Here is a 12,451-nt window from a genome sequence, read left to right as displayed (position 1 = left end):
GCTGAGCAGAGGTGGCCAAAGCCATGGACTCTAGAGTGGAAACCCACAGTACCATGTGAGAGAGGAGAAATAAAGAGCTTCTGAACCAGGGTACCTTCTAGACGCTGAGAAGGATGCAAATGAAGAACCAATGAGGATGAAAAGCTTCTCCAAAAGCTCCAACCATCACCTCTAGTCTAACCCACCTGCCAGTTCCTGCTTCCCTAAGTCCTAGGTAGGAAGTTGCCGCTTCCAGTCAGCGACGAGAGAAGAATTAGGCACAAACAAGTCAGCTGCAAAAGACTGGGAGCAGGGGACAACAGTCGAAAAGGACTGCTGCCATGAGCAACTCCACAGTCTCACTTTTATTAGATAGAAAACAATAGCCAACAGAAGGATTGATGAAGGTCAAACGTTAATCCCCTCTTGCAGACAGGCAAGAAGGAGGATAAAGTTTATAGTTAACCAAGCACATTCAAAGGACTCATCTAACTAACAATGGGCACTTCTGGGAAGAGAAAGGAATGATAACGAAAAAGGAAAGCAGGCGGTTTTCATTCCACCCTGAGCTGACCTGGCGTTCCGGGGTGCTCAGCTTCCCTGAAGCAGGCGGTGTTCCGCCCTGAGCGAGCTGGGCATCCCCAACTGCCCAGCTTCACGGTCGTACATCGTCCTTCTCCCCAAAGACCTGTCGTCAGTATTAGTATTTTTTAAGGCCATATCTAAATGTGCTTGGCAAATAGTAAAATCCTCCAGGGGTTACAGTTTAAGTAGCAAATTGTTCCGAGGGGCAGCAGCAGGAAGTAACAGTGTCCTGCAAGATTGATTGGATCCCTTGAAAGAAGTTTAACTGATAATAGATCAGTTTGTAAGAAATTTTTGTCAGAAAATAATTCCTAAGCCTCACACCTAATTTGACAGATGTTTATTGAGCGGTGACTTTTGCTCTTGGTGCTATAGCAGCACTGGTCTGCCATGATGAACAAGGTAGCAGAGATGACTGTCTTTGAGATGTTGTTGGTTCACAAGCTTCTCAGGAACTTCCCCCGTATCCTCTGAAACATGAGGAGAGCAGGGAGAGATGGAAGCAAGAGGCAGGCCACTCAAGGTTGGTAGATAGTAGCTTTCCTAAGCAGTGGAAACTTACATAGGAGGCTTGTTCTGGAGAGCAGCAAGATAAATGTATCCTTGCATCCACCTCTTAAATCTTAAAATTTATGAAGTGGTCTTAACGGGATTTAGTCACATTTATCATGGTGTTTTCAACACCTACATCCCTTTCTCATGACAACACCTTTGGAATAGTCTCTGGGAGTGGGAAAGGCAAGTGTAACCCATATTCCAAGGACAGAGGGACAGAGGTGGGGGTGAGGGGCTACTGTGGCTCTGAATCCAGCTCATGGGTCAACTGGTGGTTACACTTTTTGCCCCCATGTCTTTAAAAATGTAATGTCTCAAAAAAAGAAGGTTTTATTTGTGATAGATGAACTTTACCATAAATTTGACTTTTTTCAAGTTTTATTGAAGTATAATTGACAAAATTTGTATATATTTGAGATATGTAATGTGATACCTTGATACATATACATATGATAAAATAATTACTGCAATTGAGCTAATAGTCATCCATCACCTCCTGTAGTTACTGTTTTGTGTGTGTCTGTGTGTGTGTGTTGACTAAAGATCTATTCTCTTAGCAGATTTCAAGTATAAAATGTACTACTAACTATACTTCCTGTATTGTACATTAGATCCCCAGAACTTGGGACGCCTGGGTGGCTCAGTTAGTTAAGCAGCTGCCTTCGGCTCAGGTCATGATCCCAGCGTCCTGGGATCGAGTCCCACATTGGGCTCCTTGCTCCGCAGGGAGCCTGCTTCTCCCTCTGACTCTGCCTGCCACTCTGCCTGTGCTCGCTCTTGCTCTCTCTCTCTCTCTCTCTCTGTCAAATAAATAAATAAAAAACTTATTCATCTTATAACTGAAAGTTTGTGCCCTTTGACCAACATCTCCCCATTTCCTCCACCCTCCAGTCCCTGGCAACCACCGTTCTCCTCAGCTTATGTGAGGTCAACTTTTTTAGATTTCACATGTGAGTGGGGTCATGTAATATTTGTCTTTCATGTGTCTAGTTTATTTCACTTACCATAACGTCCTCCAGGTTTATCTATGTTGTCACAGATCACAGATCCCCTTCTTTTCTGAGGCTAAGTAATATTCCATTGATAAGTTCTTACAATTTGTGTTCTAACAGAAGAGAACGAAGTGCATATGCAATGCTGGAAGACTGCAGAGGAGGAGGAAACATCTTAATGTCTAAGAATACTGACAGTGGAGTAAGAATGGTTATGCATCATTTATTAGGTCCAAAACAATTTTTTTCCAATTATGATATATTTAATTATCTTAGTCTTTTAGGCAATATTGGCATTACTAATCCTAAGCCTGCTTCCCCCTCTCCTACTCCACTGCTCCTACTCCACTGCTCTTTCTCTGTGAAATAAATAAATAAAATCTTCAAAGAAAAGAGAGAGAAGATTTTAAAGATGAGATGTTATATGAGTTGGAACTCTTATACTGAATTCTATGAATAATAAATATTCTGTCTTCTGATTCAGAGGTATCCTGATTCATGTCAAAAACTGCATATACACAAAATAATAGAACACAATTATACACATTTATTACACAAGTATTACATGTACATATGTACATGTAATAATTATACACAATTATGTATGAATATATATAATAATACACAATTATTTTATGTACATATGTATATGAAATAATTCTTGGACACATGCTGCTTTATTTTTATTTACACACAATAGCTTTATTTTTTACACATAGCTTCTCTTTCCATCTAACTTGTTAAACTCTGGTAAGACTTGTTCCAGAGGCGGATGAAAATGCACTGTGGTAAGAAGAATACAGTGATATACACAGCATGAGGGAGAACTTATTTGTATGTGTTCAGTTGAGTTTTAGGCATAAGTTGGAGCTTGGTAGGGTACTAGTTCAAATTTCTATTCTTCCACAAATCTTTCATGACACCCATATTGCTATGTATACAAACAGGCCTTCCTCCAATGTATTTGATTGCACTTGCCATTAGCATATAAGAACATATTCTGGATATATTATAAGTAGATGAGTAAGAAAAGAAAGAAAAAATTCAGTAACTCTTAATTTTCTATTTCAAAGAAATTGTTCTGGACAGAAAAGCTATGTCTAAACTTTTTTGTTGCCCTTCAGGGTTATTAGTTCTCCTGATATATGCCAGTTTCACAAGTCTTAAAATGAAACTTGATGTCTGTTGGTGGTCCTCACACTGGGTAAAGACACAGGCCAAGAAAAGTTTGGCTACTCATTGTTAACCACTTCTTACTTATGCAGAATTTTAATATGACTTGGCAGTGAAATCAGTTGAAAGTTCATTTAGTTGCCAATATTTTTTCTTTTTTTTTTTTTTTTTTTAAGATTTATTTATTTATTTATTTGACAGAGAGAAATCACAAGTAGGCAGAGAGGCAGGCAGAGAGAGAGAGAGGAGGAAGCAGGCTCCCTGCTGAGCAGAGAGCCCGATGTGGGACTCGATCCCAGGACCCCGAGATCATGACCCGAGCCGAAGGCAGCGGCTTAACCACTGAGGCACCCAGGCGCCCGCCAATATTTTTTCTTGATTGACTATTAATAAGTACCTAATAAATATTTTCAACTACATAGTCTTTGTCAAATCCAATATGTCTTCTATCATTCTTTCTGGTGAAATGTCTTCAAATTAACCCGAAGTTGGTGTTTTGTATAAAGGGATGACATAGTGATATAGATTCACGCTGACATTGAAACAGAAGTAGCCAAAGAATTGTTTAAGGACATCACCGTAATTTTCCAGGACATGAGATGGTTTACTCTATCACAGATACCAGGAACAAACTAGGATTTCTTCACTTTGGTTAAATCTCTTTTGCAAAATTGAGTAGAGATAGTATAAAACTGTAATTAACCTGCTTGAAGGGGTACAGTCTTCCATCAGAGGTATGTGCAAGTGTGTTTGTGTGTGCCTATGTGTGTATGTGTTATATGCTTGTAGGTTTGTTTGTTTACGTTATCACTCAGTTTTTCTTTTCAATCCAAATTAATTTGATTTTATTCACTTTTTTAATTTAAATTCAATTAGCCAACACGTAGTACATCATTAGTTTTAAATGTAGAGTAGTTACCCATCCCCCCGCCCCCCTCCCCTCCAGCAACCCTGTTTGTTTCTCATTGTAAGAGTCTCTCATGGCTTTTTCCTCCCTCTCTGATTTAATTTTATTTTTCATGTAAATTGTTAATATTATAAACACCAAAATAGTGTAGGAAGATAGACTTAAAGTTTCATTCCTTTTCCTTTTCCTATCTCTTTCCAACCTATTTCCAAACTATAAAGTTTCTGGTTTAACCATTCTGAGGGGGTTTTATCTTTTTTAAAAAAGATCTATCTATTTATCTATCTCTGTATTTATATACTTATCTCTTACTTTCCCCTTATTTTTTCTACAAAATGTAGAATACTATGTATACTCTTCAGCACCCTGATTTTTTTCACTTAATTTTGTTCTGAAAAATTATGTCCTCATAAAGATTTTTCTCAACTGATAAAAAAAAGTTTTGTTTTGCTTGCTAATACTTAGTACTCCTCTGTATGGACGTTCAGTACTTTATCCAAGCAATATCCCATATATGGCCATTCAGATTTTTTCTTAATATTTTTCAAACACAAATAATAACATGGTGAATAACATTAGATGTATATTGTTTCGTCTTCCATTTCAAAAGAATTTACAAAATTTTAAGTAAATTCCCAAAAGAGGGATTGCATGTTCAAAAGATGAGTGCATAGGAACTTGTGGTTCTGGAACACACACACATTTCCCCACTCCTCTATATTTAATAAAATACCTAGATATTGCTCTGAAGATTGTTAAAAAAAAAAAAAAAAAAAAGGAGGGGGGCCCTGAAAGATGAACAGTAGAATGTAAACTGACTAGAAACTTCAGGATTTTAGAAATGACATTGTGGTGAGTTCCATGGGTTTTCACTTATCTCCTGTGTAACCCCCACACAGGGGGAGACCTACAACCTGAAACTGCCAACAGAAAACAACAAGAAAAGATGCTCTCTCTGGCCAAGCACTAGGAAAGGGGAAACTCAAAAGAGATCTAGTGGAAACCCAGCCTCCCATTTCACAACCTGAACACCTCCAGGCAGTCTAATGTACGGGTAGGAGCAGGAGCAGTGGTAAGAGAAGATTCCAGGTCATTCCAGCTCCCACTCCACAAATAAGGCATGAGTGGGTGGTCCCATCCCCCAATAGGCCTGTGACATCAAACCCCTCTGTGTCCCTATGACCTTCACACCTGCATTATCTGTATGTCCCTCAGTGACATTAGGTGCCTCAAGGAAGTGACTTCTGTTCCTGTAGATGGGACCAGTAGGGTTTGAGTGGGAGCCCAACAGCATCAGAACACAACAGACCAGAAGAACTTTGTAAAACTTGAGAAAGCTAAACTGTCATTGGAATTAAGCCCACAAAAGTAGACTGGAATCCATATGCTAAGCCTAAACAGGGTGATTTCCTGCTAAAATGATTTATATAGGATTAAGAGTATCTTAACATGATAGTCAGAATGTCTAGTATACAATCAAAATCATTGGACAGAGTAAGAACCAGAAAAAGCACCATTTTAATGAGAAACTACACTCAACAGATGCCAATACTGAGATGAATCAGATGTTGAAATTATCTGCCAAGAATTTTAAAACAGCTATCATAAATATCCTTCGGGCCCTAAGGGACATTTATAGACAATCCACCCAGGAGGAGTAGAGTAAATATTCCTTTCAAGTGCCACAAAAATAGATCATTGCCTGGACAATAAAATTAACTTAACAAACTTAAAAGAATTTTTAAAACAGAGAGTATGTTCTCTGACCACAATGAAATTAAGCTAAAAATCAATAACACAAGGACAATGGGAAAATCACCCAGGACAGAAAATGAGCAAGCACAAACCAATTGCATTTCTATACACTAAGAAATGTAAACTAATTTCTGTAAAGTGCATTTACAATTACTCCAAGGAAAATGAAATACTTGGGTTTACATTTAAAATAAACATGCATAATGAAAGAAACTTAAAAAAATGATCTCAACACTTGTAAAGATATAACATATTCACTGTTTGGAAAACTCAATATAGTAAAGATGTTAGTTCTTTCTAAATTTATCTATAGGTTAAACACAATTTCTACCAATATCTTAGTAAGTTTCTTTTGAGATGTAAACAGTCTTACTCCAAAACTTATATGGAAAGTAAAAACCCTAAAATAACTAAAAACTCTTTTGAACTAGAATAAGTGGGAAAAATAGTTCTTCCTGGCTTACCACATAGCCAAAGTAATCAGGTCAGTGTGGTGCTATTAGAGGAATAGACATATGGATCAATGGAACAGAATAGGAAAGCATGAAATAAATCAGCACAAATATGTGCAAATAATTTTCACAAAGTTGTAAAGGGAATTTAATGGTGAAGGGATAGCTTTTTGAATAAATAGTGCTGAAGCATTTGGACATCCATAGGCAAACAAAAGAACCTCAATCTGATCTACATACCATATACCAAAATTAACTCAATGTAGATCAAGGACATAAACGTAAAACTATAAAACTTCTAGAACAAACATAGAATAAAATCTTTGAGACCTAGAACTAGGCAAAGAGTTCTTAGATCTGACTCTAAAAGCATTTAAAAGTGAAAATCCATAAAAGGAAATTGAAAAATTGGATTTACTAAAAGTAAAAAAAATTGTGGAAGATTCAATTAAGATGATAAAAAGTTAAGCCATAGAAGGAAATTGATCAATTGGACTTAAAAAAAATTTAAAAAGCACTTCTGTGAAAGATTCTGCTATGAGGATGGAAAGATAATCTACAGACTGAGAGAAAACATTTGCAAACCACATATCCAACAAAGGACTTATATTGAGAATATATTTAAAAAATTCTCAAAACTCAACAACAAATAAACCCATTAAAAATGGGCAAAAGACATGAACAGACATGTTACTGAAGAAGAGTGACAGCTGTCAAATAAAGACATTAAAAGGTTGTTAACATCATTAACCATTGAAGACACTGAAAATTAAAACCACAAAGAGATATCACTAAATGTCCATTATAATGGCTAAAGTAAAAAAAAAAAATAGCAGTAACACAAATGCTAGTAAGGATATAGGAAATTGTACCTTACATATGTTGCTGTTGGAAATGTAAAATGAGCAACCATTTTGGGACATCGTTTGGCAGCCCTTGACTCTGGGAAGCAAACTGAGGGTTGTAGAAAGGGAGGTGGGTGAGAGTTGGGGTAACTGGGTGATGGGCATTAAGGAAGGCACACGATGTGATGAGCACTTGGTGTTATATGCAACTAATGAGTCATTGAACACTAGACCAAAAACTAGTGACGTTGGTTAACTGAATTTAAATTAAAAAAATAAAAATGAGTTATGTTAACATGTAGTGGGTTTACTTTTGCTGTTCTCAAATGAAATAATAAATATTTCAAAAAATAATATAACTAAAGATGAACTTACCATAGACATATAACTTAGCAATTAAATTCTTAGGTACACATACCAGGAAAATGATCATTTATTTTAACACAGAGAGTTGTACACACATATTCACAGCAACTTTATTTGTAATAGCCCCAAGCCATAAAAGCTAAAAATCCAAATAGCTTTAGTGGATAAATAAAAACAAATGGCACATCTCTGCCATAGAACACTATGCAGTAATAAAAAGATACGAACTATAGTTAGCCTTTGAACAACATGGTCTGAACTGTGAAGGTCCACTTAGATGTGAATGTTTTTTCAATAAATACATTGGAAAATTTTTTGGAGATATGCAACAATTTTAAAATTCTCACAGATTAACTACATAGCATAGAAATAATGACAAAAAGTTTTTAAAAGTTAAGTATGTTATGAATGTATAAAATTTATGTAGACACTAGTCTATTTTACCATTTGCTCCCATAAAAAATACACAGGTCTATTATAAAAAGTTAAAATTTATCAAAATTTACACAAATACTTACAGGCTGTACATGATACCCTTCCCAGTAGAGAGAAACATAAACAAATGTGAAAATGCAGTATTAAATCATAACTCTAGGTACAAAGCTACACCAGCAGGAATGAAAAGCTTGCACTTTTGGTGAAATGTCTTTTTATCTCACATTGAAAATTCAATTTTTATGTGGGTACAGGATTGCTATAAGACAGGGATACCTATAGATTGCAATTTGATTTGCAAAGTTGAAGGTGAAGAATCTAAAGCTGGAAAATTTAATTTCAGAAAAGGATGGTTTGATAATTTTAGAAAGAGGCTTGGCTTTTAAAAAATGTCACAATAACAAGAGAAGCAGCTTCTGCCCATCAAGAGGCAGCACACAGGTTTTATTAAGAAAATCATTGAGAAAGGGGTGGGAAAAAAATCATTGAAGAGAAAGGATATCTGCCTGATGAGCTTTTTAATATAGACAAAAAAGTGCCCTATACTGAAAAAAAATGCCACAAAGGGTATTTGTTAGTAAGGAAAAGAAGTGAGCACCAGGATTTAAGGCAGGAAGGGATAGGCTACCTCTATTGCTTTGTGGAAATGTAGTTGGGCTTACAATCAAGACTGCCCTTATATATAAAGTTGCTAACCCGTGAGCCTTGAAAGAAAAGATAAACACCAGCTGCCAGTCTTGTGGTTGTACAACAAGAGGGCCTGGACAATAAGAGCACTGTTTCTGAACTGGTTCCATTGATGTTTTGCCTCTGAAGTCAACAACTACCTTGCCAGTAAGGGACTGATATATATATATATATGTAAAATTTTACATATATATATATGTAAAATTTTATATATAAAATTATTTATTATTACATCTCATAAGTCAAAAAGCTGAGTGTTAGTGACCTTGGTGGGCTTGCTCATATTTCTGCGAGTTTAAAATTTTTTTAAATTTAATTTTATTTTTTCAGTGTTCCAAGATTCATTGTTTATGCACCACACCCAGTGCTCCTTGCAATACATGCCCTCCTTAGTACACACCATCAGATTCACCCATCCCCCCACCCCCTCCCTTCCCAAACCCTTAGTTTGTTTCTCAGGGTCCACAGTCTCTCATGGTTCATCTCCCGCTCCGATTTCCCCCAATTCACTTTTCCTTTCCTTCTAATGTCCTCCATGTTATTCCTTATGCTCCACAAGTAATTGAAACCATACGATAATTGACTTTCTCTGCTTGACTTATTCCACTCAGCATAATCTCCAGTCCCATCCATGTTGATACAAAAGTTGGGTATTCATCCTTTCTGATGGAGGTGTAATATTCTATTGTATATATGGACCATATCTTCTTTATCCATTCTTCTGTTGAAGGGCATCTTGGCTCTTTCCACAGTTTGGCGATTGTGGCCATTGCTGCTATGAACATTGGGATTCATATGGACCTTCTTTCACTACATTGTATCTTTGGGATAAATATCCAGTAGTGCAACTGCAGGGACTGTCTTTTAAAGGCTTTTTGATATTGAACAATGCCTCTGACTACTCAAAACCTTATGAGTTCAACACAAAGGATGTCAAAGTGGTCTACTTGTCTCCAAACATAATGTCTCCAGTTCAGCCTCTAGATCATGGGGTCATGAGGACCTCATTATACACAGTATATTATGGAAAGAATTGTCCATATTATGGGAGAGAACCCCAATGGAGAGAATATCATGGAAGTCTGGGAGGATCATACTATTGAAGATGCCAGTATTGTTATAGAAAAAAAAAAAAAAACACATGAAAACCATCAACCAACAACAACAAACTATTGCTGGATAAAACTGTGTCCAGATGCTGTGCATGCCCTCACAGGATTTTTAATGGAGCCAATCAAGAATATTATGAAAGAGAACATGGATATGGAAAAAAAAAGAGTGGGTTAGTAAAGAGTTTCAAGATATGGATCTTGGAGGCATTTAAGAGCTAATAAACCCCACATCAAAGTAATTATCAGAAGACAACCTGGAGATGAGTGCTTCCAAACCAGTGCCAGATGATGAGGAAGGAGAGAAAGAACTAGTGCTAGAAAACAAATTGACATTAGACAACCTGGTAGAAAGTTTCTCATTGCTTAGGACTGCTTTTGCCTTCTTTTATGACATAGACTCTTCTATGATATAGACACTGAAACGAAAGAAGACAATGGAAGAAGGACTGGTATCATCTAGAAATGTTTTTAAAGAAACAAAAAAGAAAAAAGTCAGACAAAGATTATGATTTACTCTATAAAATTATACTGAGTGTGCCTGTCTCTCCTGCCTCCCTTCCTCCTCCTCATCTCTTTCTGCTCTGCCATCCCTAGGACAGCAAGATCAACCCCTCCCTGCTCTTCCACTTCCTCCTTCTCTTCAACCCACTCAGTGCAAAGATGAAGGTGATGAAGATCTTTATGATGATGAGCCACTTCCTCTTAAATAATCATCTTGCCACACCTGTAAATAAACTTTTCTGTTCATAAACTTACCTGTTGTAAGTGTGACTGTCTTTGTGTGAAAATCTAATAACTGTATGGCAAGAACTTTATGGGACATTTTTGTGTCATCATGATTTTCATCACTGAGTATGCATCATGTAGAACACCATGTGTGAGGCTTGTATGGAAGTACACAGCCTATCCTTACAGAGGTAAAAGGTGAGTGATATTTAATATAAAATTAATAATGTACTAGTTTTCTTACTGTTTTATACCTTTGGTTTTAAAGAATTACATTGTTGTACAGTATGCCCCTGTCTCTTATAATGGGAAAAACTGTATATCAGCCTATGGTCATAGGTTTTTTAAAAAGTGTAACGTTTCCAATATTATAATTGTGTATGCCATAATGATTCACTCACTAGTGTACAAGCTAAACTTCCATAAAGAAATTGTATCAATTACACCATGCTACCATCAAGCAATAACATTGCTTCTTCTTCATTATCAATGTATGAATCATTTACCTGTAAATAAACTTAAATTTCTTTTTCATGCTATCTTCTGCTTTTTATATATAGTATTAGTAATACATATGACATCTACAGTGTTTTGTATCATAGACAATACCGTTGTGGATACTAACAGATGATTTGACTTATAAACAGATGATGCAAACTTACGGCATTGATAAATGCAGAATGGTAAATGTATTTTCTCTTCCTTTCTAAGTAACATTTTCTTTCTCTAGTTTACTTTAAGAACACAGTGTTTGTTACATATAATATACAAAATATGTGTTAACCTACTGTTTATTTTATCAACAATGCTTCTGGTCAACAGAACACAATTAGTAATCAAGTTTTTAAGAAGTCAAGTTATATGTGGATTTTTAACCATGCAAGGGGTTGCACCCCTAATCCCTATGCTGTACAAGGGTCAACTGTAAGTATAAACAACAAAACTGTAACAAAAATCAGCTGCTTATCATTCTTCCCAATAGCAGTTAAAAAATGCATTTTAACTACTTTTAAATTTAAGAGAACAATTATATTTAAAAATGAGGAAGATATTTGGTGTATTGCACTTGACATTTTTCTAAGAATTAAGATTCCCATAATAAAAATATAAATTATTTTTGTATATTATTGTTATTATAGTAATTATAGTAGTAATTATTGTAGTAATATCATTACTATGATGTGATATATCATTATTAATTATTTTCAACAAAGTATTGTCACAAACTCACCCATTCCTTTCTTCACAAATTAAACATATAGCTACACAACTTGAAGGATGAAGAAAGGGGTGTTTAGTTTAATTGAAATTTCAAATCCAGCAAGGCTAATTCTCTGTGTAGATATGATGGAGAACTTGGTTTTTGAAGAGTTGATCAGAACAATTTGTGGTACTTAAAACTGAAACATTTGTTGGCCAAAAGTAGAAAGCAGACAGGGTCTAAATTTGATTATGAAAACATGTTCATTATGCTTTTTTATAGCCATGTTTTGGGGGTATAATCTTAGACTTAATGCTATATTTATTCTTCAGTTCTGACAAATACTATCCTTCTAGCAGAAAAAAACACAAGCATGTCCCCCAAAATCTGGTTCTATCCATCATGAAAACTGATCCACTTTGAAAGCATTTCAACTCATTCTTCCAGATATAAATTTATTTATTTTTTAAAGATTTATTTATTTATTTGACACAGGGTGAGATCACAAGTAGGCAGAGAGGCAGGCAGAGAGAGAGGAGGAAGCAGGCTCCCTGCTGAGCAGAGATTTCCCAATGATGTGATGCGGCCCGATCCCAGGACCCTGGGATCATGACTTGAGCCTGAGGCAGAGGATTTGACCCACTGTGCCACCCAGGAACCCCTCAGATAAATATTTAATAC

The sequence above is a fragment of the Mustela nivalis genome (genome assembly GCF_964662115.1).
Source record: "Mustela nivalis genome assembly, chromosome: 5".
In the NCBI taxonomy this organism is placed as follows: Eukaryota; Metazoa; Chordata; class Mammalia; order Carnivora; family Mustelidae; genus Mustela; species Mustela nivalis.
The sequence above is the reverse complement of the archived record's forward strand: the minus strand, read 5'-3'. Positions refer to the sequence as shown.